The 24,969-nt window shown below is 48.8% G+C and overlaps 1 protein-coding gene across 4 annotated transcripts in view; it reads right to left on the reverse strand.

Annotated features, from left to right (window-relative positions):
• The window catches only part of DENND4C (DENN domain containing 4C), a 2,555,958-nt gene that overhangs the window by 2,070,574 nt on the left and 460,415 nt on the right, over positions 1-24,969 (reverse strand). The window lies entirely within an intron of this gene.

Genomic DNA, 24,969 nt, shown 5'->3' on the forward strand with positions numbered 1-24,969 from the left:
CCCCTTTGACTGGCAGCTCCCCTAGATCTACCAAAGGAAGAGTAGTATCGAAAGGAACCTCCCCTCCATTGCTGTCCCCTAGGAAGAAAAGTTGGAGGTTGTCGTACTGCAGCGCTCAACAACTTTGCTGCAGCTTTGGAGGTCTGCAACCTCTCAAGGCTCTCGTCAGCCTTGCTTCCAAAAAGATGGTCACCATCAAAGTGCATGTTCAAAAGCCGGGCCTGCACATCAGGAGCAAACCCCGACTTCCGCAACCACGCAAATCTGTGCATCACACAGTGCTCGCCGCCATGGACCGGCTGACACAGTCTGCCACGTCCAGACCCGACTGAACGGATTCACACATGATATCCTTGCCATCCTGTACAAGGGCAAGAAAGCCATCCCGTTCCTCCCCTTTGGGAATATGTTCAGCCGCCAATGAAACAATTCCACAGAGTGTGAGTGAAATGTGCTAGGGCACACACGGAGTTGGCTGCTCTCAAAGCCATACCCCCTGAAGAAAAGACATTCTTCGCCCAACCGTCAAAATGTTTGTCGTCCCTATCAGGAGGGATGGTAGGGTACGATGCCCATTTTGCTGGGGCCGTAGCCGCCTGCACCACCAAACTCTCTGGAGTAGGGTGCATGGACAAGTAGCCAGGGTCGCCACTGGCTGGGCGGTACTTTTTCGGCAACGACTTGCCCACTGCCGGGAGACTCTCCGGAGCAGCCCAAACCCCAGCCACCCTTCTTTGCAAGGCCATATGGAATGGCAGTAACGGGTGAGTTGGTGGACCTTGGTCCGAGATATCCGTCAGGTCATCCTGCAGAAAATCCACTGGTGGCGCAGACCACCCCAAGTACTCCGTCACCCTCAACATCAGCCGCCGGTACGAGGACTCGGCATGCGTGCCAGGCTCAGGCCTACCAAACTCTACCTCCGGAAAGGTGTCCAGACCACTGGCGTCATGCAACGACTGACGCAGGTCTTTGATCTGGCTATGACCAGATAAGTCGTCAGGAACCTCATCAGGAACCAAACCTTCCTCAGACCCTTCCTCCACCTCAGAAATATAATCCAGAGGCTGGAACAAAGCCCTGGACGAGGGCACAAAAAAGGGCTCAAATACAGGCCTCACTGACTTCTTCAGGTCCTTCCTCGGAGTATCCACCGAAGCACGGGATACCTCCAGTAAAGCCTCCTCAAAAGGCATTGAGGGCATCGACAGAATCTGCGTCGAGCGTGGCGCTGATGGCTTCGACACAGGCCTCAAGGGCGGAGCCCCGAGCATGTCCTTCGACGGCCTTGGCGCCGATGGCATTGACGACTTCCTCGAGGCGGAGGCTCGAGAGTCTCGACAGACATGGCACCGATGGCGTCGACGTCTTCTTCAAAGACCTCACAGGCTCTGACAGGCTCAAGGGCGTTGAGGACCGGACCTGGCGCGGGCATGGCTGTCACGTCTCCCAGTGTGCCCAATACTAGGCAACCCACTAGGCAACCCATGATCAGCCCGCATTTACCTGGCACATCACATCGGGGCACAAGTTTACCTGGCACATCACATCGGGGCACAAGAACACGACCTTCTACTCGACACTGGAGAAAGTTGACTGGTTTTCCAGGTGTTTTCCGACCTTAATTGTCCTGGCAAAGCCCGTGGAAACTCTCGCATGCCTTGCAGCACCGCCGAGGTACACGGCGATTCACGTGTCACGTGAGGTGAGCTGCTGCCAATCACGTTCATCCTCTGCCATCACGTGATTTTCCCACGCTGCCGCGTTTTTGCATCATGTGACTACAACTAACAGTTAAAAGCGCCGGATACCACGGTGGCATCGCTTCTCAGCTGCTTCTTGGAAGGACTGTTTGGCGTTATTGTTTTCATCAAGGATTCATTGGCTCTACGACCACAGACTGTTTTTTGGATACTCTACTTCTTGGCTTCATCTGTTACCTTGCTTGCTTCCAAAGATATTCAACCCTGCACCTCCTCAACGGATTGCTTAAACGGATTATCCCTTTGCTTGGACCTTGTGCTTTGAACTGGTTTTGACCCCATTACGTGTTTTTGGACTCCTCTTGTGCCAACTTGCCCAGATGTGGAACTACTACCTTAGCCTCTCTGAAAACCCGGCTCTGTCCCTGCTGGTTGCCCCTAGTGCATTACGACTTAACCCACAGCTCATCTAGGTAAGCCTTGCTACAATCAGTTCCTTATTGCTGTATCCATATTGCATTAGTTGATAAGTCTATTGCCTTACAGCGGTCAAAGGGGTTTTTCCGGCGTTTCCTGGTTCCAGTTGACGGCTCACCACACCTGTGGCCTCAAAGATTGCACAGACAGTATTTGGTTATTCTGTCTGTGTGGTACTTGGGGACGGAGGTATTCAATAATCGGCACGACCATCAAGATCAGACAATGGCTAGAGCGACCCACCTTGTCCGATTGGGACTTCGAAGGTTCCCGATGATCGCGCCAACCACCTGAGCCCGAAGGCGTGCGAGAGGTGACCCTAGCATGTTCCCTGCTGGCTTCTTTCGAAGGCGCAGACGGAACTGAGCCCTGCGATTCGAAAATCGCCATCTCTGCACGAAATACATCCCATTCCGCAGGAGTAGAGTGCTTGTTGGGACAAGCAACCCGCTGACATGCAGAGTCCTCGGACGAGGAAGGCAACCGGTGACTGCGCTTGCGCGAGTGCCACAAAGAGGCAGAGGAATGGCCGGAACCACTCCGGGACTGAGACCCCATGAACTTACGACGACGTGGAGAGTCGCCTCTGGAATAGTCGGTCGAAAGCCCAGCGGATTTCGACTTTCGGGGCTTGGAAACCCTCCCGACAGAAAGCTTAGTCTTCCACTCCCGCAAGGACTTCGATGTTAACGACTGGCAATCTTCACAATCATCCGTGGTGTGGTCCTCACCGAGGCACCAGAGGCAGGCGTTGTGCGGATCTGTAAGCGACATCTTGGAACCACAGTCCAGACACTTCTTGAATCCCAACCGCAGGGTGGAAGACGACGAAGACATGATATCTTCACAAACGAACAAGTTTGAAGAAACGATAGAATAACTCAGAAGAACTGAGGCGCGCCGAGATCTCCGAAGCGAACATGTTCGCGGAAAAAAACAGAACTGAGGCTACGGGCATCGTGCGTCCTACTTATAACATCCGGTGACGTCAGCTCGACGGAGGACCTTGAGGACAGCATATCGACGTAGGAAATTTTCCGATGCAGCACAGCTGTGGTGGTTACCTGTCAGATGTGGAATACGTCGGAGGAACCAATCCCTTCGAAATAATTGTTATACATAATCTGTATATAGATGCTAATTTCTACTAATTAATCATATCTGCTATACGAGATGTATCGCTCTCTGCACACATCTATGTTGTGTGAAATAGTTGAGATAATTTAATAAGATACCAATTTTGTAACATATAACAAACTCTTGCACATTTATGAAAACATTGTTACAATATGCAACTGAAGTCCAATATCATACCATTAAGTCTTGATTTTATTCTTAGACCCTTATGTACATATATTTTTGTTTTATACAATATATACAATGAACGATCAGTATAATGATTAACCTTTCTTTACTTTGAAAAACAATTATCAAGATCATGGTGTATATTTATAGCTACTTTTTTTGAAAATATTGGGACCGAATATGTACAAAAGATGAAACTACTTCATATTTGCTTCAGATTGTGAATGTGCACTCAATATTTCAATGTACCTTCTTTACTTGCAAGCAGTGCCATTGTATTTATATTATAGATGTAATCTCTCATTAAATTACATATACCAACTTTAACAATTAAACATATGTCTTACTCATAGTACCATTTAACATTCCCTAAATTACATCATACAACATCACATACATTGACGTTACCATGATCATTTCACGTTTAAGGTATGCAGCAGCCATTTGTACGTCACGTTTGATGTCATGATATAAACAGCAGCCATTTTGGGCACCAAGCGGTAAGTGGCGTTGCCTCACATATCCTACTGGAGACGCACACTACACAAAAAGAGGTAATCTATGAGGACCTTTCCTTGCGCATTTCCTTATTCTACATCCATTATTTGGCTATTACACTTTATTTGCAACTATTGTTCCTACAGACCAAACACATTGAAATAATCTTTGAACAACGACACTACAATTTCGTACACTCCTCCCTTTACATAAAGGAGGTAAGCCAGTATTTAATTTTGTAATCTGACAATCACACATAATTTCTAAATATATCATTGATATTATTACAGAAAAAAAAAAAACATTCACTGTTGGAAAAGGTAATTTTTATTCGCCAATGGGCACAGTCATATGAAGAGATATTAATCTTCAAATTTTAAGGTAAATTGAATCCCCTTGACCACATGAGCCTATTCAATTTTTATTACAATTTACTAACTTTAGTAAAGTTGCTGAGAATGAGCTAAACACTGCTATTTCCTCAATGTGTTAAGATTAATGCCTTGAATTTAATGAATGCTAAATCTAATAGAAGACAAAAATATTGAAATGATTATTGACATTAATTTGAAGTACTGTCATTGAGACACAACAGTGTCTAGAAAAAACGATACCTTACTAACATTTGGCTTTGTCTAAGCTCCTGATAGTGTACAGGTGCAGGAGTAACCTCCAACGTAGGATACCCTTTACTTTTTATTTTCAGATAAAATGTTGGCATGTCCCGCACTTTGATAGAATTATGAACATTGGCCTGTGTGGTATCTTGATGGTATTGTTAGGGTTGGTGAGTGCCACACTCAGACAGAATTGTGTAGGGCAGCAAGTGCCACACTTAGATAGAACTGTGAATGCTTGCATGTTAAATGTCGCATAACCCACTAACCAATATAAACTAACTCTCTGCATACTTAAAAAAACTCACAACCATCTCTCGCACAGCCTGCTGCACGGACTTCACCACACTGCAACAACACATAAGCCGCACCAACAGCACACGCGGACTGACACCGATACAATACTCGCACCAAAGCTCAGCACCCGGTGTCTACCGAGTTGAAGCTGCCAACAGTACACCACTCCTCCAACTATCCTACATCCTCTTCACCTTACTAACCCACCCCACCTTCTCATTTACAGATCCTCCAGAGCGCCTGGGGACCAATTCCGTTGGTGACGGTGCGCTATTTAAGTACCGTTAACGTAACATACAATCTGTGCCAGAATTTCTTTTTTCTCCCCTGCAGCTGATGTTCCTTAAAACTTAGTACAACAATTGGGTGCTTTTAGGATTTAATCTTTTCAGAGGTACTCCTGGACGCAAGGAAAGTCCATAGTGTCACCAGTCTTAGTTACACTCCAGTGGTTGCAGAGTTGGAATAGACAGTGAAAAAAGCTGAAGGAAGACTTTGTTGTCCCAAGCACTGTGCCACAGAAAGGTACCCCGCCCACCAAATAAAGGAAATCCCTGCCATCTGATAGTTATATGGTGAAGGGGTTTCTTAAGGTTTTGTCAATCAGATCGAGCCTTCAAAAAATAGTGGGGGTGGGGGACCTCTAACTTCCATGAGTTCAGATTATAATCTAGGGAGGGTTGCATCAAAGGCACAGAAAATGTGTTAGAAAGACTAAGTCACTGAATAAGACAACTACAGGAGAAGACACTGGTGTCTGAAGCTGATACACGAAGCACAATCAAGATTACAGAAAAATGGTTGATCCATCCATTTTTTTACAGTAAAATGAAGGCTGCTGAAAACTTTCGGAGCGAAGCAAACAGAGTACTGGCAATCCATGTAGTGGTGGTGCCTTAAACTCTGAATGTATGCTATCGTTTTTACTTCCCAGGTCAAAGGTGGCCTCGGCACACAGGCGGGGCCTGCCTCGGCACACAGGCGGGGCCTGCCTCGGCACACAGGCGGGGCCTGCCTCGGCACACAGGCGGGGCCTGCCTCGGCACACAGGCGGGGCCTGCCTCGGCACACAGGCGGGGCCTGCCACGGCACACAGGCGGGCCCTGCCAAAACTGTTTGGAAAAACGGCTCACCCGCAGAGAGTTGGAGGAGGCTGAGCCGAGGGCTCTGGAAGGAGAGTATTCAGGAAGAGAGTGTTGTAGATAGTAGAGGCCTCAGCCCCAGAAAGCCATATTGCCTATGCAGAGGGACTTGAACTTGATCCTTGCAGCCACTGGGAGCCAGTGGAGGGATTTCAGCGCCAGAGAGATGCAGTCCCTGGGCTTGATGCAAAGGATAAATCTCGCAGTTCTGTTCTGGATAAGTTGAAGAGGTCAAAGAGTAGAGGTAGGAAGATTGAGCAAGACTGTTGCAGGAGTCCAGTCCGGAGAGAACCAGGGCTCTTGAGGGCATTGGCAGAGAGGACTAGCGGCTTGGAAAGTGCGGTGAAGATCAACACGGACACTGGAGTGAACAACGCTAAGGAGGTCCACATACTAAAGCAGCAGGTGGCTAACCTGCAGAGCCGAACAGAGGAGGCCGAAGGTCGAGCGAGGCGCAACAATGTACGAGTGGTCGGACTGCCGGACAGGGAAGAAGGGCAGGACCCCACGACGTATGTGGAAAACATGATCCTGCAGGAGATAGGTGCCGGTGAGCTGTCTCAGGGGTTTGCAATTGAGCGTGCCCATCTGGCACTGATGAGAAGACCACAACCTGGGGCCCCTCCCAGGGCAATTATAGCAAAAATGTTGAACTACAGAGACCGAGAAAAGATATTGTAATTCTTCCGGAAGGGAGGGACGATAGTGAGGGGAACCGCTACCATCACAGCATATCCGGATTACACCATGCAGGTGCAGCGACAGTGATATAGCTATGTGGCGGTCAAGAGGAGACTACGCACAGCTGGATACAAATACATGCTCCTGTATTCTGCAAAGCTTTACGTTTTTTCGACACCCCAGAAGAGGCGGAAAACTGGATGGATGCAAATGGCTGTCGGAACCGTGGCGAGGAGCGGGCCCAGCAGGAACACGATAAGTGATCTTAAGGCCGTGCATGGTGGCAGGGGGGCGGAGGTTACCAGCAAAGGAGGGATAGAATTGGGGAATTGAATAGCGTGAAGAAATGTAAAACGAATGACATTTGGACATGTTGGACTTGAATATAGACAGCGAAATGTAAAACGGGTAGCAAAGAGGGCGCTTAGACTGATACATAAAGTTGGAGCTGCATGATGTAGAAGGCTTCCCCCCCCCCCCCCCCCAAGTAGTAGTATAGTTAGATCACCACTAGGGTGGTAACACCCTGCTGAGCTGTGAGTACAGGTTTGCCGGAAAGAGGCTAGATGCGGGGGTGCCCGAGATCCAGGGATGGAGCTAGGCAACAGTTGTGGGTGGGTGGGGAGCAGGTGGGTAGTGTAGTGGAAGTTGGGGCAGGGGGTAAGGGGGGTGGGGGAAGTGTTGGAGTAGGGGATGTTTAAGTGTTGGGTGGGGTGTTTGATGTGTTTTTAGTTAAGGGGAATTTAAGTTGGGAAACAAGCCTATACAGAAAGGGATTAAACTTGGATATGGACTGCACGGATGGGAGGACGGGTGGGATTCTGATAGGCCATGGGGAACCTTAAAATAATTACTAGGAATGTTAGGGGGCTCAATAGCTACTTAAAAAGGAACAAGGTGATTCCAAGATGGCCGCCTAGTGGGGAGGACGCTGTGCCCTGCGCTCCCGACCTGCACACGCTAAAGGCCCGCCCGCTGAACCAGTCGCCCTCCCCAGCACTCGAACAGGCTGGTGTGGGGGCCGCACTATGGGAGGTGTAGGCTGTGGCAGGAGCTAAGCCCCTGGAGAGGACGCGGCCGGCGGCGCCGGGGCCGTGGCAGCTTGAGAGCCCAGGGCTGGAGCGGCGCTCACCGGGTGAGGAGGAGGGAGAGCCTGAGGTCCGCGGGGTGGACCAGGGGGGCCCCGACCGGCGTCCCGCCGTGAGATTGCTGCGTGCTCCTTGGCCCCCGGGATATCGTTGGCCCGCGCGGCTCCCGCCTGTTGGGCCTTGGAGTGGAGAGTCCGCCTGCGGTGTGAGGGGCGGGCCTGAGGGCTCGTCATCGGGAGTTCGGCAGAGGTGTGGCGGCCCCGCCTCCCCTTGAGGCCCGTGGACTTGGCCGGGCGGGCTGCTCTCCTACGCCCGCTGGAGGACTGGTGCTGGACTGGCTGTGGGGAGGTGACAGGTGGACCGGGCATTCGGTCCACTTCATGGATGCACACCCCGCGGACGTGTTGAGCTGCAGCCGCCCCCTCCTGAGGCATGTGGGGCGCTGAGTCGAATATACACTCCCCGCCAGTAGTTTACCTGGTTAGTAGGTGGGGAAAGGAGGTGGCTGGACGGTAACCACGAGGTGGCGCTCCCCCATGGCAATCTTGAGCAGTGGGTGCTTAGAGGCCCCGGCGACCTGAGACTCGTGGCGCCTCCCCGGGGGCAGAGTGCAGGTGAGCCGGGCTGGCTGCTGGGCCAGAGGCAGTTGCCCGGGGACCGCTGTATCATCAGGCGTCGGAGGCCATTGGGGGGCACTGGATTACGCCGCCCCGCCAGACTAACTGAGCTTCGCTGGCAGGACAGGGAGGACTCAGCTACACAGGGATACATTCAGGTCCAGGGTGGTCTCGCTGCCATTTTGGTGCATCAGTGGAGGGTGAGTTTGGGCATTTGCCGGCGGGGCCTGGCGGGGTAAGTTGAGCCTGTTTCTTAGGTTCCAGGGAAAGGTGCAAGCCCGGTGCACCCCCCCTCCCTGCACCCGCATCGCTTTTGCCCAGAGGGTTTCTTCTCGACGTCGTTCCGACTCTGTTTTTTGGCTGTGGGTGGGTGCAGTCACTCCGGTCAGCCATGTCCAGGAGCAAGGGAAAAGACTGCCCCTCCCATGGAAAACCATCCAGAAAGCTTACAGAGGGCCCCCTCATGAAATTCTGGCCCAAAGATATGGAGATCGCGGAGGCTCAAGATTCGGACCAGGCGTCAGCCAGGACGGCCTCCGGGCTTCCTCAAGAAGCCCAGGATAAGCCAATAACTCAAGAGATGCTCTCGCACTTCATGGGTGAATTGGTGGAGAAGATCACGGCGGCGGGGCAACAACAACTGGACAAGTTGCGAGAGGATCTGGCTGAAAGCCAGAGGGACCTTAAGAGAGATGAGAATAAGGTCGAGGAGAGAGTTGACACTAATGAGCGGGCCATTCAAGAACTGACAGAGGAAGCAAGAAAAGTGGACACCCTGTTGGAGACCTTGGCGGTAGCCACACAAAACCTGGAGTTGCAAGCAGGTCAAGAAGGGCGAACATTAGAGTCAAATCGCTGTTAGGGAGAATTCTCTGTATAGGCTAATTTCCCAAACATGGTGAGTCCCCCAGCAGCTTTGCTGGATTTTTGGGGTTTATTTTTTTATCCTGCTAAGAGTGAGACTCTTTCTCCCACTCTTAGGCATGATTTGAGAATGTCCTTTAACTTTGTAATGTGTTTTATGGGCTATGGGGTCTTTCACTCCATAGGGCTTCATGTGTTTTTGGGATGTGTGTTACACAGCGCCCTCAGTGCAGTAACACAGGGGTGTCATAGTGACCCCCAAACATAGACTCCATTACCCTGGTTCTGACTACTGTCTCCCAGGGCATGTAAATTCACCATTGACTTTACTAGTCTTAAATTGTGAACAGAACCAGTACAAACCATCATATTGTGGAAGTACTGGTAGGGGTAATTAGATTGCCCCTGGGTCTGTTTTTCGAGGGGGCACTGTGCAGTCCCCCCTCGTCGAGTTTCTGGCTGGTGGCAGTGGTTACCACGCAAAATATTCCCCCGGAATATTTCCTATGGGATTTTCCCATTCATTTTAAACGCACCACTTTTTTGGTGCAATGTTAAAGATACCGCCGCTTTATTTATTTCATATTTATTCCCCGGTTGGGTCTTTTTGCCAGGACTCGGTTTTAAAATGGCGTTTGTGTTCGCCTCTGTAACTCCAAAAGTTGAGCCCTTTGTTCCACTTTTTGCGGGCTTCTACACAGAAGCCTCCAAAAGTGGTGGCACTCTGTTTGGGTCTACAGGATGTGTGGGAGTGGGGAATAGTAAGCCTGGACTGAGCTGCCTCAGCAACTCAAGTCGCACTCTTGTGTGATTGGCCAGTGGTGAGCCGCCCGGTTTACCACTTAGCATGTTTGAGTGACAGCTAGGACTGGTGAATGGGGGTTTTCTGCATAAAAGCAGGGCTTTGGGGACTGGAACTTCAGAAGTCGCCACAGGACCAAAGAATCCGAAGAGGGAGAAGCTGAGCCGACCTGCAATGACGACACCACCGGTGGAGCCCTGCTGAACCGTCTCACCACTTCACAACGACAGAGAAGATCTTCATCCCAGAGAGTCTTCTTCCTTTGAATTGGTGGGGATAACCAGTTCGCCCTCTTTTCGCCTTCATGGATCATCTCGTGGTCGAATCGCCCGTGCCAAGCACCCCGGAGGCCGGATAGCCACGCTTCACCACTACCGCGAATAAAAGGGTACTACCTTTAAACCGAGAAACTCCGCGGCTGGTTTCTTCCCTGGCAGTGCAACGACCTCCAGCTTTTCCTCCACGTCAAGAACTTCTCTTACCCTGGACGAAGCACTGACTTGCACCCGCTGCCAGGAACAACCGCCCCCGCTGGAGCTTTCTCACCATTTCAGGTACTGTGTCCCGCCTAGTCTCCCTTGCAATAGACTGTTCAAGGTGTCCCGTAAATCCTTGACTCTCTATCCTGGGGTCACCTGGGACCTGTTAACTAACTTTGCTGAACTGATCCAACTCCTTTTGAACTATCTGCAAAGACTTTTAAAGTGTACTTCAACTGTGTGATCTTGGGCACATTCCGCCTTGCTCTCTCCAAGAGTGGGCCTGGCCTATGAACTTTCTTGCTCTACAGTAGTAGACTCTGACTTTCCTGACTTGCTGTGGTTCTTTTAAAAGTGTTGGGATTGTGTGCTTTCCTAATTCTGCCTTTTCCCTCCCTTAAAATAATTATTGGAGTGCCATCTTGGTTAAGCGCTCACCCCTGTATTGATAATAAGTGGTGCTCTTTTTCTAAGACTTGTCGAATAATTAATCAGGGAGGTGTATATATTTCTAATGACTGTGTTTGAACTTGCTTGACATATTAGTGCCAGTGTATTTTTACAAGTGTGTTTTTAAATAAATAATTATATACTTTTATACCCAAGCTCTGGTCAGTGTTTGCTTGTGCTACTGTATTTTTGTACCTAATGTGTATACTCTATATACTGCCTAACTCTTCTTGAGAGAAGTCTGACTGCTCAGCCACAGCTACCAGGTAAATCTGGGTGGTACAGACTGCTTACCAATTGGGTTTACTGCCAACACCTGTAGTCTTAAACTTTTTTCAGTGGTCCTTAAGGGAACTGCACAGGTTTCTGCCTAACAGCTGTCGGAGGAGAATCAAGACCAGGAGCTGCCCTCAGTGCTGAAAGTAATATTTGTAGACCTGCTGGAATCTAACTCGGACTCAGACATGCAGTTTGACAGTCCACAGGGTGGGTCCGCGAAGGTTGGAACCTGGATCCAGACAATGAGATGTGCTGGTAGCCTTCCATAGCTATGCAATGAAGGAGATGGTTATGGAGAAAGCGAGAAGAGCCGCTCGAATCACGTACAATGGCCAGGAAATCTCACTTTATCAGGACCTGGCGAGGATTACGCTTATAAAGAGACGACGGATGGGTCCTGTCCTGTCCTTCCTTAGATCACAACAGATTCGCTATAGATGGGCCCACCCATTCGGTTTGTCTTTCGCCTGGCAAGGCTCCCAACACAAGATCACGACTTTCGACCAGGACTTGGCCTTGCTGGGTCTGGAAGAGCAGGCCTCACCCCCTCTGCGGGGAGAGAAGGTGCAACTGTGCGGTCAGTTGAACCTCTACAAACCAGAGCTGCCGAACGGAATATTCTCCGCCAGCGACAGAGGTTCTATGTCAAAGGCAACAAAGCGGACCGCTTATTGGCCAGAAAGCTGCGAAAGGAGGCCGGCGATAAAACCATACTAAAAATAAAGGGCGAGGGAGGGGTCTTGCTTCCGTCGCATTCAGATATAGAGGGTGAATTTACTAAATTTTACGCAGACCTTTATAGTTAAAGCTACCCCAAGACCGCTGACCAGGAAGCATATCTTCGGGATATTGGCATTCGACGACTATCACAACTCGATAGAGACGCGCTGGAAGTCTAGATAACGGCTGATTAAGTGAGAAGGGTCATCAATAACCTTCCATCGGGTAAAGCCCCAGGCCCCGACGGGTATCTTTCTGAATTCTATAAGACCCACAAGGAAGTGCTGATTCCCATCCTCACTAAATTATTTAATTGTATAGGATCCACCGGACAACTCCCCAGCTCCATGAACGAAGCTAAAGTGATCTTGATTCACAAGCAGGGTAAGGATCCAACTGACTGCGCGTCCCATCGTCCCATTACATTAATAAACGTCAACGCTAAAATCCATGCTAAAGTCCTGGCCAATCGTCTAGAATTCATCCTCCCCAAACTACTTCATAGCGATCGGTCGGGTTTCATAAGGGGTAGACAAACCTCAGATAATGTCAGACGTCTGGCGCACCCGCTTGAAAAGTCCCAGAAAAAGAATATCCCGGCCCTTCTTTTGTTGATCGATGCCGAGAAGGCTTTCGATCGGGTTCAGTGGGGGTCCCTGTTAGCAGTCTTGGGTCGAATGGGATTTGGACCGGGCTTTACTGCGCAGGTAAAGGCTAAACATCAAAGCCCCGTGATACGTCTGGCCATAAACGGCCAGGTCTTCGTACTGATACGAGTGGGAAGAGGTACCAAGCAGGGCTGCCCGATGTCGCCGCTCCTTTACGCCCTTCACTTGGAAACATTCTTGGAAACGGTAAGAGCGGCTGACGACAACAAAGGTATTCCATTCGGCAGCAAAATCCATAAAATTGCAGCTTTCGCCGATGATATGATCCTCTCTTTAACCCAACCGATCATCTCTCTGCGGGCGGTGGGCAGAGAGTTGCACAGATTCGTCAAGTGGCTGGCCTAAAAGTCAATGCCCACAAGTCTGAAGCTCTCCCCCTGACTCGGTCGCCCTCTACAACCCAGGACCTCATGAAGGCGTACAAATACAGATGGGTAGACTCCTCGCTGAAGTATCTGGGGATACATTTGACCAAGAATGTGGAGCAATTGTATGTAGCGAACTACCCCCCCGCTCCTTCAGAAGGTGAAATCTAAGCTGGTGAACTGGGGCCCCCTGGAGATTTTCGTGGTTGGGTAGAATTAGCACATTAAAGATGTCAATCCTGCCTCTGCTCCTGTATCATTTCATAGTCCTACCGATCCAAGTTCCTGCATCCTTTTTCAGGGCTCTGCAAAAAATAACCAACTGATTAGTTTGGAATGGAAAGCGGCCGAGGGTGGCGGCTTCCATTATGAAAGCTTTGCCTGACAGGGGGGGTGTGGGGGAGCCGGATTTCCGAGTGTACTATTTAGCAGCGCACCTCAGGGTCATTAGGCAGAGGAACGACAGGGGCAAGGTGTGGAGGCTGATGGACAGAGCGGTAGTGGGTGCAGACCTGGAAGGGGCTGTGGTTGCCGAGGCAAGATAGGCCATATAGAATGTACTGTAGTATGGGAAGAGGGATGAAAGGAGTGGTTTATTTTTCTGTTACTGGTTTCTTATGCATATGCGTTTCAATGAAAAGCGGTTAATAAAAACTTACTGGAAAAAAAAATAAAAAGGAACAAGGTTATGTTATACCTGCGTAGACAAAAGATAGACATAGCTCTGTTGCAGGAGACTCACCTGACGCGGGATAGGATGGAGATGATTGGGAAGAAATGGAAGGAAACCGTGGTGGGTGCATCATATTCGGCCTATGTTAGGGGAGTGCTTATCTGGGTAGCGCTGCATGTCCCTTTTCAGCTCGTACAGACGATAGCTGAGAAGGACGGGAGGATGGTCATAATGAGGGGAATGGTGGAAAATAAGGAGATATGTATTGTCAATACGTATGCCCCGAATCAAAATACAGCGGCATATATTAAGACACTGTGTAACAACCTCAGCATGTGTGTGGGGAGCGCAGTGATTTGGGGAGGAGACTTTAATTGCGTACTTAACCCTAAGGCCGATAGATCGGATGGGAAAATGGACAGACCTACCCCTGCCGCTAAAGCGTTACAGACACTGCTGAACGACTTTGGGTTCGAAGATGTGTGGAGGACACGATATCCCCATGAGAGAATATTCGCATTATTCCACCCCGCAGCAGTTACATACAAGGTTGGACTATGTCTTTGTCACACCAGATGTATTGATGGAGATCACGCAAGCAGAATATAAAGCGAGGGCCCTTTCGGACCACTCGCCCTTGATCATCGGATGGCAATACCGACCCCCGAGAGCGAGGATTCTGACATGGCGCCTCAGAGCGGATGCGCTGAGAGACCCCTTTTTTTTTTTTAGGGAGGATATGAGGGAGGAGATTGTTAATTACTTTGAGACGAATACTGGTAGTGTGGACTCGGGGGGCACGTTGTGGGAAGCCTTCAAAGTTTTGATGAGAGGGGTAGCCATAGCAAAATCTAAAAGATTGCAAGGAGGGATCCTGGCTGACCTACGAGAGACAAGAGGGAGAATTGGAAAGAGCACTGAGGGGAGAAAATAATACCAAGGAAGACACTGAACTGATACTCAGGCTGCAGCAGAAATGTGCTGGGCACTGGGATAGGCTGTGTAACCTTAATTACAAAAAGTACATAGAGAGAACATGCGGGAGGGGACAAACCAGGAAGGAGCTTGGCATGGCTATATAAAAGTGAAACCCCCAGGCCCATGATTAGAACCATAACAAGGGAAGATGGCAGCGTAGTGGATACCCAAGAGGGAGTCAACCAAGAATTTGCAGACTATTACAGGCTACTATACGGGGATGATAGGGAGAGTAATTGTCAAGGATAGCAGAAACACTGGAGGATATAGGATTGCCGCAGATCGGTGCTGAAGAGAGAGAGAGGAGCTGGATGCAGCAATCACTTTAGAAGAGCTAGGAAAGGTGGTGAGACAGTTGCCGACCAGTAAGACTCTGGGGGCCGATGGTCTCCCAAGTGAATTCTATAAAGTATTTATGGATGAGGTGCTCTCCCCACTGTTAGAAATGTTGAATGAGGCATATGAGTTGGGCAGAGTACCAGAGTCACTTAGAGAAGCAATTATAATACTGCTTCCCAAACCTAACAAGCCGGGGCACAGCTGTGGTTCATATAGACCGCTGTCAATGTTAAATCAAGATAGCAAAATACTAACAGCCGTTTTGGCAAACAGACTGAGGAGGGTCATAGGCAAACTAATACATCCTGATCAGACGGGCTATGTCCCGAATAGGAACATAACCAATCATCATCGACAACTCCATCGAGTGATTGAGTATGGAAACGAGAACGAGGATGAATTGACAATTGTGTCACTGGACGCAATAAAGGCCTTTTATATGGTCAAATGGCCATGGCTGTTGGCGGCCCTGACTGGCTATGGGATGGGGCCTGGATATCTGCAGTGGGCGAAAATGTTATATGGTGAACCGCTAGCCAGAGTTAAAACAGGAGCAGTGATATCGGAAAGATAGCAACTCCGAAGGGGCACCAGACAAGGATGTCCTTGGTCTCCTATGCTCTATATACTGGCCCTGGGACCCCCAGCGATATACTTGAGGCAACAATATGATAGAATAGGCATTGCTGTGGATGGGGAACGACATCTGGTCTCCCTATACGCGGATGACATGCTGTTGTACTTGCGACACGCAGAGGAAAACCTCCAATTTATACTGGAAGTGATGGAAAGATATGCAGGGCTGTTGGGTATAGCGGTGAACCCTCAGAAATCTAGCATGTTCCCATTGGGTGGATATAAAGGGATCCCATTGAAACAGTTACCGGTGTTACAGGTACCTTGGAAGGTTAGCACGTTTCGCTATTTAGGGATAGATATATACCATACGTGGAAGAGGAGCATAAGTGCAACACAGAGATAGCCATTAAAAAAATCGAAAATTGCATGGGTTTCTGGATTAAGCTACCCTTAGCAATGATGGGAGGTGGGGCAATGTTGAAGATGGTGGTCTTACCTAGGCTCCTGCACTATTTTGGGAATATACCGCACTTGATACCAAAGAAGTTCTTCATTGGAGAGTGTGTGTAAGGATTTCCTGTGGCATGGCACGCGGAACAGAGTGGCCCTCTGGAAGCTACAGAATTTCTATGAGAAAGGGGGTATAAAATTGCCTAATTATGAGGTCTATTATATAGCAAGCCAACTGCAATATGTTGCTAAATGGCTCTCAGAGGAGGTGACCTCTGAATTCAGGTTGTTTGGACAAGAATGTGCCCCATTTCATTTAAGAGAGATTATGTGGCTGCCCAAGGCGGAAATGGAAGGGCGTCCAAAAATGATGGAGGGTGTGGCGCAGGGCATGCCAGATGATGGAGAAGCCATCCCCGTGTTCCCCGCAAGTACCTCTGGTCGCACTGGCGGGTGAAGAAAAGCAACTCCGGATGATAATCAGGAACCATTGGGAACCGTTTGGGATAGCAACAGTGGGTGATACTTGGCAAGAGGGGGCTATAAGGGATTTTGGGGTGTTGGGTGAGGAAACCAGGTTGCATACAGGCCAGTATATCACGTACCATAGGATGGTGCGAAGAATTAAAAGAACATGGCCCGAAGCGGTACTAGAGGAAGAACCGGATGCTACTATAGATATAATAAATGACAGAGGAGGGACATGAGATATCTAGAATATACGAGATGTCTAAAGTAGGAAAGGAAGTAGCACAATTGAGGCAAGACTGGGAGGCGGAGGTGGGAGCCCCCATGGACGATGGGATGGGGGAACAAGCCCAAGGGTATCATTAAAAAGGTGTCGAGGAACGCAAGACTACAGCAGATGCAACTATATATTATGTACAGGGCGTATATGACTCCCCAGAGGATATCTAGGTTTAAAAACGCAGGACGGCAAGCATGCCCTAAATGTGACGAGGAAAATGCAGGCATGGTGCACATGTTATGGTGATGCCCGGTTATCGAGCGCTTCTGGAGCGAAGTGGGACACAAACTAGCAGAAAGCGGGGTCAAGACTGTGGTTGATACAGTGTGGGCCTGCTTGTTGGGGGGGTTCCCTAGACCACGGAAACTCAAGCATGTCAGCAAACTGAAGGACCTAGCATATGCGCTTGCGAAGAGGAGAATAGCTATGGGGTGGAAAACATGTCACAAACCACGACTTGAAGTATGGTGGAAGGATTTGCAGAAATGGACAGAGGCAGAAACCATGGTGTGGCAAGAAGCGAGTAGCGCTGGGAGGGAGGAGGAGACGGAGACCCTGATGACCTGGAAATTGTTAGTAGCAGAGCTGTTTGGGTCAATATGAGACCCAACGGAAAGGGATGCCTTACCACAAGATGCAGGAATAGAAAGTGAAATGCAATAGGCTCGAATCGGGGGGTGGGATAAGGGAAGCAGTGAACACAATTAAACTATGTACAACGGAAATGTTATTGTATGCACTGCAAGTTTGGTTTGTATTGTTTGTTTGAAGAAACTAATAAAATGTTTTAAACAATAAAAAAAAATAAAAAAAAACGGCATTGGCGACCCGTGAGCCACTGGGGGAAGGTGAGAAAAGGTAGAATACCTCTGAGTAGGTACAGCTGGTAGTGGGGCTTTTTGGACGTGCCCGCGATGTGAGAAGAGAAGGAGAGAGCAGAGTCGAAGACGACCGCCAGGTTTATTTTCCTCACTAGTGGGTGAGGGTGCAGGACCAAGGGTAGTCGGCCAGAGTGAAAGTGGGAAAACAAGAGCAGGGGTCCCAATGAGTATGATCTCCGTCTTAATGGCATTTCGGCAGAGATCATTAGCAGCACACCAGGACTGAATTGCAGACAGTCAGGAATGAGCGAGGAGGAAGAAGAGGCTGATGGTAGCCTAAAAGAGCTGTGTGTCATCAGTTTAACACTGAAAGTTGGAGGTGAAGGCAGAGATAATGTGTACCAAAGGGGTCACGTAGACATTGAAAAACCAGGGGGATAGATTAGATGCCTGTAGGACACCACAAACAGAGAGAGAGTGATAGCGCAGAGAAAGGAACTGAGTTCTACCTGGGAAGGACAGTCCAAAAGAACGAATGCTAGCCATGCCAGGGCTTTATCAGTGATGCCCAGGGTCTCACTGAGTCGGAGATAAGGATGTTGTGGTTCACCGTATCTAAAGCAAGGGAGAGGTCAAGAAGAATGAGGACAGAGGGAGAGTTAGAGTCAAGGTTTGAGAGCAGGTCTTCATGGGTGTTCAAAAGAGCAATTTCGGTGCCTATGGATGCTCTAAAGCCAGACTGATGGTCAGGGAAGCAACCAGCCGATTCAGTGTGGAGGGTAAGCTGAGAGATACCCAACTTCTCCAGGAGTTTGTCCAGGAAAGGAGTGATGGAGATCGGGCAATAGTTAGCTTGAATAGTAAAGTCGGCTGAGGATGCACAAGAGGGTGATTGAGAGAAATGGGGAAGACTCCAGTGGCAAAGGAGAGGTTGCAGAGGTCCGCCAAGGCTGGATATAGTGAGTCAATGTTGTCCCTGATGGTTTTTGGCAGGGCAAGGGTTCACCGTTTGGCGGACGCTTTCATAAAGAAGACTTGCCCAGAGACCTCCTCGGGTGTGACAGGGCAGAGGGAGGAGAGAAGGGGAGCAATGGGGACGGCCGAGGGGGGCCCTGGAGATTGTGTACAAGTGGGTGCAGAGGAAAGAGACAGCAGGATGTCATGCCTTTTGGTGGTGAAGTGTGCAGCCAGGGCCGAGCAAAGGTCCTGGGTGGGTGCGGTAGAGGAAGAGGCTGCAGTAGAATTGGTCAGTTCCTTACAGACTTTGAAAAGTTCGGCTGTGTTTGATGGCGCAGAGATGCGGACTTGAATATGCACTCTTTTCTTGGACCGTATGCAGAGTCTATATTGCCTTTGCAGAAGACGGCAGGCCAGTTTGTCAGAGGGTGCAACTGAAGATGCCCATTTCTGTTCCACTACACTGCATTTGCATTTAAGGTCAGACAGGTCAGAGTCGTTCCAGCAGTTGCATTTTTTGGCAGGCTTCAGTCGGACCCTCATGACAGGGGCAAGGATGTCAAGGGTGTTGGAGATCGAAAGGTGAAAGTTAGAGAGGGCTCTGTCAAGGTGGGAGTCCACCGCAAGAGAAGGAGGAGGCGGCGGCAAAGGCAGCCACTGACTTTTTTCATGGTCGGATGACCTTGAAAGTCGGAGGCAGATGCATAGGTTGCGGAAAGCTCCTGAAGAGTCAGGAGTGTCAAAATGGATGCCGAGATCCCGCACAGGAGGAGTTGGGATGAGGAGGAAAGGAGTGAAGATGCCAGGTCAGCTCATTCTAAGAGGAAGAGGGTGGACTGGCCCGGTGGCCTATAGAAGGTGGCCAGAGTAAGACAGGAAACGGGAGAGAGAGAGAGAGCGAGAGAGAGAGAGAGAGAGAGAGAGAGAGAGAGAGAGAGAGAGAGAGAGAGACTGCAGACCAGGCATTCGAAAGGAATAGGCCTAAATGGGGATGGCGGTTACAGGGATCCACTCTGGAAAGATTAGGGCAACTCACCCTCCTGGTTTGTTGGGCCTAGGTCGAGAGAGAATCTTGTAGCCTTCAGGGAGAAGAGTGTCAAATCTTGTGATAGGTTTGCCCTTAATCCAAGCCTCTGTGAGAGCAAGAACATCATGGTCCAGGTGTTCCAAACGGGTGGCAGAAGTCGGAGGAGTGCTTGACTGCGGAGCAAGAGTTCAGCGTGGCCACGTGGAGCGGATTGCCATTTTTGAAAGACTTACAGGGGATGGGGGGCGGTGGATGCAAGGGACAGAGGTCCCCACCGTAAGAGATGCAGGTGCATGCGAGATCAAGGAAAGAGATGGCAGAGGGGCTGAAGGGAGTGCAGGAAAGGCAGCAGTGATAGATGGCAATGGAACCAGTAAGGAGGAAAGTTGATATCAAAAAGAATGAGGTTGGGTTGAGGCCCTTGTATCAAGTCTATCATTGTGCTACACATTTATGATGACCCTGGAGGTCGAAGAGAAGGCAAGAAGGATCTCCCAGCGGGTGCCACCATTGATGTGTGAGGAAGAGTAGGGGGAGAACAGAGCGACTGAAGAGGGATGGGGAAGCCTAATATTGTTGCTGTGTAGACTTGCTGTGGAGAATAGCTATGGTACTGTCCACTGAAGGACGAATACGGGGAGGGAGTCGGAGCGTCCTGCAGGTGCATGATAAGGGGTTCTGAGAATGAATGCAAGGAAAGGGGCACTGGGGTTTTCCACTCTCTGCCGCTTCCACTTATGATGGGCTCTTCAGCCGAGGGTAGACAACTGAGAAGGGTGGGGACAAGCCCCCATAAGAAGAGGACATTCTGTGGCAAAGTTAGTTAGAACTTGGACCCCCGGGTGATGCAGTCTAGCTGAGAGGGAGGATGCTCCGCCTTACACCCCGTTAGCACGAGTGATATCCAAGCCTACCTGCTCTGGGACTAAGCAGTGTTGCGGTGGCCAAGAAGAAGATGTCTTCTGCAATCTTGCTAACGGTGAAGCAATTTAGATCTATATTTCTATATATCTAAGTGTATGTTTATGTATGCTAAGTTCATATATACATATATTGTGTGAATAAAGGGCCTATAACGAGCCATCTTCATTTTTACTATAACAATTATTCTGTGTGATTTCTTGCCTGTCTGAGTCCAATAACTTGTTTTGCCCAGGACCGGGGAAACTTATGTGCAAGTGTTCTCCGCACATGGCCAAGCAAAAGCAAAACACTCGCCCTTCTATGAAATACATGACACAGAAGAGCATCTCAATCACCCATCATATTTTGGACGGATTGCCAATGGACCTATGGTTGACAAATATGCCAAAAGGTACCCCCCTCAGCCAGCCCTAAAGGTCAAGCATGGTACAAATCTACCCCAGAGTGACGAGGAGCCCCAGGCTGCAACCAAAGACAACTCAATCGACAGTATCGATTAAAGCGCCAAGAAGCCATGTTGCTGACATCGTACGAGGCACCATGACTTCGCAGCATTCGACATGAATCACACGTGCCATACGCACATCGGGAAACAAACACGCACTCAAATATACGAAGAACATGAGCGTACAGTTCTATAGAGGACAGATACATACTGTCATCGCTTTTATTATTTTGCCATTAGCTAAATGTAGCAAAGCAGAAACCACAAGAAGCAAGAGATCCTGAGCAAAGCTTGCAGATGCTTACATGTGAATAACCTTATGGAACTGCAGGAGCACCTACGGGACCCGACAGGACCAAGTCTGACTAACCTATGGAGAATATTGAATAGCACGAACCCTGTAGACGCTGCATTATGGTTTAGGAAAGCGACAGCAGGCCCCAGGCCTCTCAGCAAGAGCCAAGCTAAGCTGAATTTGCGCTGAACAGAGAGCAATCGCGTGGGACAGGGCCCACTGCCAAGGCCACAAGATACAGATAACATTCCATTCCCTGAAAGACAGTAGCACCAGCTGCAATACATACAAATAATTCCTCATAATTCAGAGCTGCACAGCTTCAAATCGTTGTCTCCGAACACATGACCCGGCCGACGCGGACAATGGACAGCGTCCGGCGCTGGGAAAGAGCTGATCTCACGCTACCAGACAGAAGACCACAACAAAGATTTTACAATGCGAGATAAGTGTTGCACAGAGCGAACACGAATTCTCATAGCCTAAGGTGGTACACACAAGTTACAATGCAGACAAAGTCATTCTTATTACCTTGAAAAGGTACACCAAGAGATGAGAACCTTTTGTAGATGCCAGGCCTGGGGACCAATCGCAGTTTAGTATCCTGGGGGGAGGTAGCAACAGGCAAGAGCAAGACTCCCACACTGCAACATTGTTATAGTGACTTGGGATGGACCAGGCCAGCCACCCGACATGGGAGAGCCAGTGGAATAACACATGGGCAACCATATAGGTTATTAGACTCCTGACGGACAATCCAGTGGTCCAATAGGTTTTCTGAAGAAGGCCCCGGGTTGTAACATCACTCTGATGTCATTATGGTACAAAACTGGCCTGCGAGCCAGGAGAAGTTGAGATGTCCATGGATTTCTTCTGACCCTGTGCTAATCCCTTTTGGTTTTGCCTGTAATAAACCGCAGTTTGAACTTGCCGTTGACTGAGTCCTCCGTTCATCCTGTGGAAGGTGTTGGGCCTTCCGAGAGTCTGCAAACTCCTAGTGGCCCTCTGGCATACCTGGGAGTTTGTCCCAACACGACCATATGTACAGTCTAAAGATCGGGAGAGGGAACGACAGAGGGTTTCGGTGAGTCTCTCTCTGGCGGAAGCACAGACATTGGTGTCAGCGATAGGAAGGCCTGGTTTGGAGCCAAGTGTGTCCTTCTTAAGTATTTTCCTGCCAGACTTAGTGAGCGGTGAGGGTTAGGAGATAGAGAACATAGGAGAGATTGAGAGCGCCATTGTGAAGGTGGACATGGTGTAGTGCACTTAACAAGGATGAGCGACTGGGCACGTGGGAGGGAGTTGACAGGAAGGTGCAGGCTCACAAGGAACACAATAGGAGTAGGAAAAAGCAGTGGGAGCTAAAAAGGGGGTGGGGGTACAAGGGAGCAAGAGCAGAGACAATACAAGATCAAGAAGTCGATCGGATATCTAATTAGCAGAAGATCATAATGCAGGATAAAAAGAACACCTAAATTCGATTTCATTTTTAAACAAACACTAGCAATGGCAATGGCTCTGCTAATCTGTATGGTCAAAACCGCTGGCTCTCAAAAATATATATATATATATATATATATATATATATATATATATATATATATATATATATATATATATATATAATGCTTAGGTATGTTTCTGTACTCATTCCGTATAATTTTTTTATTAGCTGATGCAATGTATCAGTGTTAGGTTGCCCTCTGCTGTGCAAATGCAAAGTGCACCCACTTTAACAAAAGCTATGATTTCAAATATAAAACGCATGCTAAATGAGCACGGTTCTACACGATCACCTTCCTCCATCGTGCTATCGCAAATATACAGAATAATTTCAAGTTACTTCTTTCCCCCCGTACTTCTCTTCACAGAGGGCACGGCGGTTCCAGCGTCAATTAACATTTAATTACCGGCTCAACATTACAGTCTCTAAAGAGCGAAACTCTGTAGGACGAACAACTCCTCAAGAGCTCAAACTAAACATAGGTGCTGCAATTCTTCTTCTATGCAATCTAATGCCATCACGGGGACTCTGCAATGGAACAAGGATGACAATTACACGTCTACAAAGACACATCATAGAGGCCTGTGTTATCGAAGGAACTTAGATATTGTTCTTTTACGGCGCATACCTCTCATTGCATTTGATACGTTTAGCCTTTTCAATTACTATTAATAAGTCACGGGGACCCACGCAGGGGTGGACTGGCCTATAGGGAACTCTGGAGAGTTCCCTGTGGGCCTCTTCACCCTGGGCCTCTTGTGTGGTATTTCCAAATTCTCTCTTAGGAAAAGTATTGGGCTGGCTGAAAATGTGTCACATAGGGCCACTTTTAACTATATTTCCAGGGCCTCTTTTGGTCCCCAGTAATTATTTCCAGGGCCTCTTTTAGTTCTCAGTCCACCCCTGGACCCACATCCCCTTCCTGGTAGCGATCAGTAGTAATTCAGATATTTAAGAAGGGGATAGAAGTGACCCCATGAATTACCGACCAATATTGACCTTTAAGATATGCTAGACCGGTGTATGTTACGCCGGGAACAGCTAGTTATTTTTAAAATTCACCTCCTGCCCCTTTTCTATCTGGTGAATAACAAACACCTACTACTCATATGTTCAGGACACCAACAATGTATCCACAACAAATCCTCCTCTCAGTCTGCTAGGATCCTGCCTCGACTAAAAAGGATGGATGGCCTGAAATCGGCTACAATTGAGCCAAGCTAAAACTGAAATCACTTTACTGGGTGCTCTTAAAATCCTCCAAGATACTTTCCCCTTTTACATTCTACCTTCAATCCTACTCCATCAAGGACACCTGTCATGAAAGTGATACCTTGATGGACTCAGCCATGCACACACTGCCTCCACATAAAGTCAAACAAGCTAGCTTCTTCCAACTGTGGAAACAAATTAATTCTCCCTTCACTCCCTCTGAATCTCGGAAGTATAGTAGTGGGAGACTTCAACTTCCTGAACGATTTTGCCAACAGGCTCACACTGTAGCCTCCTGGAATTTGCCTTAAACTTCAGAATCAGAATGCAGCAGTCCATCTTATCTTTGGGATCTCCCAAAGGCATCACATCTCAGCAGCCCCTAATGCCATCCACTGGATCCTATTTAAGATGCTATGCCTCCTACATAGATCCCCTCAAAGGCAAACCCATGCCTACCTGGCAGACATTTCCTCTCTGAGCTACAGTGAGCTAAAACATGGTTAGAGACCCACGAGTTGAAACCATCCCATAGAACAGGTTGTCAGTGCTCGTTCTAAGTAAAGGGGCTCTCCCAATTTTGCACACATATAAACCAGTGTAGCATGCAATCAAAACAAAATTTAAAACCGCATGCAAACATGGTCATGCCACTCACTTGCTCAGAACGGGAAAGCTGCATGCCATTTGGTGGTGTAATCATGCCAGAACTTAAAAACATGCTATTCCTACAAGCTGGATTACGACCAGAGTCGTACTAGGATATCAAATTGACTCGGCACCAATGAAACAGTGGGCCGCAGTGGCAAATGGCAATTTATTTCTTTTTTAACACTGAGTAGTATGCAAGGGAGGGGAAGTTTTGGGCTAGAACGTACATTATAAAGAATATTTGTTCAGTAACACTGGCCAAAATTGCTAGCTACACAGTGTAGCACCTCATCAAATTGACCCACTTTGACCAA

Source organism: Ambystoma mexicanum, chromosome 6p (assembly GCF_040938575.1).
Source record: "Ambystoma mexicanum isolate Mex_15411 chromosome 6p, UKY_AmexF1_1, whole genome shotgun sequence".
Classification (NCBI taxonomy): domain Eukaryota; kingdom Metazoa; phylum Chordata; class Amphibia; order Caudata; family Ambystomatidae; genus Ambystoma; species Ambystoma mexicanum.